Below are 3,677 nucleotides of genomic sequence, written 5' to 3' on the forward strand. Positions count from 1 at the left end.
AAGACAGAAGAAGCTTATATTTTTATTATTTTTGAGTGCCTCCTCTGTGTCAGGCACTGGAACAGGATTTCTCAACTTACCACGATTGACATTTTGGGCCAGATAATTCTTTCTTGCGGGGGGCTGCACTGTGCATTGTGAGATGTTTAGCACATCCCTAACCTCTCTACCCACCAGATGCCAGCAGCATATCCTCAGTCATGACAGTCATGACTGGGGAGCAAAACTATCCCTGGTTAAGAGCCACTGCACCAAATTGAGTTCTTTCTTCACAAATGTCTTATTGATTCCTCAAAACAATTTGACAAACATGCCAATAGTATTGTCTGTATTTTACAGATAAGAAAATAGCAACTCAGGGATGCTACCAACTTGGCCCAGGTGACCCAACCTGCCCAGGGTCAGCTGACCCCATGTTTTTTGTTTTTGTTTTGTTTTGAGACGGAGTTTCACACTTGTTGCCCAGGCTGGAGTGCAATGGCATGATCTTGGCTCACTGCAACCTCTGCCTCCCAGGTTCAAGTGATTCTCCTGCCTCAGCCTCCCAAGTAGCTGGGATTACAGGTCCTGCCACCACATCCAGCTAATTTTGTATTTTTTTTAGTAGAGACAGGGTTTCACCATGTTGGTCAGGCTGGTCTCGAGCTCCTGACCTCAGGTGATCCACCCACCTCGGCCTCCCAAAGTGCTAGGATTACAGGCGTGAGGCATCGCGCCTGGCCTGACCCCATGGTCTTGACTGTGCCTTGCCACTTCTTTAATGTAGGTGATGTTTGGTTTTGTGCCTCTCTCCCTTGGTTTCTCACCCACAAAGGTACTACCTGTAGGCAGAGGCCACAGAAGAACCTTCAGAAGATAATAATAAAGACAAATCCCATCTCTACAGGGTTGTGAGATGATCTCAGGAATCCTCATATTATCCCCCAAAACCTTGAGCCACAGTATTTCTATGCAGAGCAACAGAATTTTGGTAAATCCTACCCAGAGTGGGTAAATAAGGAAAAATGGCATTATTCTAAAAATATATTTCAGAAATGCGAACTTTAAATGTATAAGGTTCCACCTTTAATTCCTCCCTCTTCCTCAGTTTCCCTGCCAAGTCCCTCATCAAGTAACATGGATGGCTTTTCCACTCAGCTTCTCTTTTCTGTTCCTACAAATTTCACTGTATCCCTGACCCTCACGAGGCTGTATGGCACTCCAGTTTATTCAGCATCCTGCTGCCAGACCAATCTTTCACAATAATTAAATTCACCAGGTTACTGCTCTGCCAGAAAACCACTAATAAATCCTCATTTTCTGAAGCATCATGTTTAAATTTCAGTAAATTGACATTCCAGGCCCTTCAAATGCTGTCTCTGTCTACCCCTTGTCATGTTGTCTCTCCTCTTTGCACCAGATTCCTCACTATCCTACACATTTGCTGAGGAGAATACTGCCTTTTTAAGCCCCTCATCCTATGGCTTCCTTGCTTGTCAATGCCATCCCTTTTCTGCATCTCTGTGTCAAAATCCTGGCCACTCTTTTAGGCCCAGCTCAGTTGAAGGCCCTCCAGAGAGCATTTTGACTATTGCAGCCTCATCAAGGCCTTTAAAGATATTCACAGCCCTGGCTGTCTAACCCATACCACGTAGAATCTCAATTTTAACTCTCCGGTATCTGCTAGAGTTTCACGTTTGCCCAGATGGATTATAATTCTGTTGCATGTTGGTACTGTATCTCAGACTTATGGACTATGCTCAGAGAAGGTCCTCAGTGAGCCCTCACAAATGGAATCCATAAAACTCTCTCGCTGCTGTAGGAATAAAGGGAATACTTCAGAGAAATCTAAACCCCAATCTTATCTTTATGTCTGGGGCTCCACCCAATATGAGGTCACCTCATGTTCACTGCTACTTGGAAACACTATTACCAGCACACCTGCCAACTCATTTCCAGCTTTGGCCCTTTGTCAGCCCTGAGCTTTCAAGACTCCTGGTCTCCTTTTCTTATCAGCACACCTTGACTTATTTCTGTATCATGGTCTTTGACACTGACCTTCTTCCTGGGGAGTAAACCTAAATCATCACTCTGAGATTGTGCTTTATGGCCTCTTTACTGGTGTCTCCAGGAATGGAAATTATGACATCATCTGAGCCTATGATTCCCAAAAATAACTGAGGATAAGATCACTTGTGTGCTTATTAAACATCCAATTCCCAGGCCCTGCTCCAGACCTACTGCATAAGAATATCCAGGATAAGGGCCTAGGAACTGGAGAGATTAACAAGCATCCCAGGTGGTTCTTATGATCAGATGAGTTAAGGAAACACCGATCTCAGCTACTGGGTAATATTTTTACCAACTCAGCTGATGAGATATTTGGGTTCAATTGACAATCAGAAAATAGGCATTCTGGAGAAGGAAATCATTGATTTTAGGAGCCTGGCAGCATTCCTCCTCATCAACTTCCATTTTTCTAGCTATTAATATAAGGAAGTGTATTAGTCCATTTTTACACTGCTGATGAAGACATACATTGAGGGCGGCAAGCCCACAATTATGACCATGTCCAGGTGGGCAAGTTTCTTAATTTTAAAGCTCTAAACTGAATATTTCATCAGTGTAAAACAAGAATAATCATATCAGCTGTTCCAGTATAATAAAATATAAAACGAGAATAGTCACACCAGATATAGATCTTATATATGACTATTCTTGTTTTATATTTTATTATACTGGAACAGCTCATGTCCTCGGTCTCTTGCCTCGGCGCCTGGGTGGCTTGCCGCCCACAATACCTGAGACTGGGTAATTTATAAGGAAAAAGAGGTTTAATGGACTCACAGTTCCACGTGGCTGGGGAGGCCTCACAATTGTGGTGGAAGGTGAGGGAAGAACAAAGACATGTCTTACACGGCAACAGGCAAAAAGAGAATGAGAATTAAGCAAAAGGGGAACCCCCTTATAAAACCTTAAGATCTCATGAGACTTATTCATTACCATGAGAACAGTATGGGGAAAACCATGATTCCTCACACAATATGTGGGAATTATGAGACCTACAATTCAAGATGAGATTTGGAAGAGGACACAACCAAACCATATCAGGAAGTATGCTCTAATATAAAAACTAGCTGTGGTTCCTTAAACAAGTCATCTAGGAATTCTGAACTTCAATTTCCTAACTTATACAAAAAGGGAAGGTTGGACAATATCAGTTTTCTTTTATGGATACTCACTGCATTTGCCCTTAGACTCACCCCTGGGAATTCTAATTTTATTGATACAACTCTGTTGTAAAATTGAGGTTAAAATAAAGTGAACTGGCGATTTTTAAGATGACTCAAGGCTCTGAAATAATCCTTTGATTTAATAACTCTATTATTTGTAAATATTTATATCACTTCTAGACATTTATTTCTCACCATATGTAAATATGTATATATACTTTTTATTCCCTTTTTTCAATATCATCTTTGTTAAGTGTTTGACATTTATGTAGAAGAGAGGCTGAATAATTCTGTGTGTTTTTTTGAGATAAGGTCTTGCTCTGTTGCCCAGGTTGGAGTGCAATGGCTTGATCACAGCTCACTGCAGCCTCAACCTCCTAAACTCAAGTGATCCCCCCACCTCGGACTCCCAAGAAGCTGAGACTACAGGTGTGCACCACCATGCCCAGCTATTTTTAATTTAAA

Source organism: Symphalangus syndactylus, chromosome 8 (genome assembly GCF_028878055.3).
Source record: "Symphalangus syndactylus isolate Jambi chromosome 8, NHGRI_mSymSyn1-v2.1_pri, whole genome shotgun sequence".
Taxonomy (NCBI): domain Eukaryota; kingdom Metazoa; phylum Chordata; class Mammalia; order Primates; family Hylobatidae; genus Symphalangus; species Symphalangus syndactylus.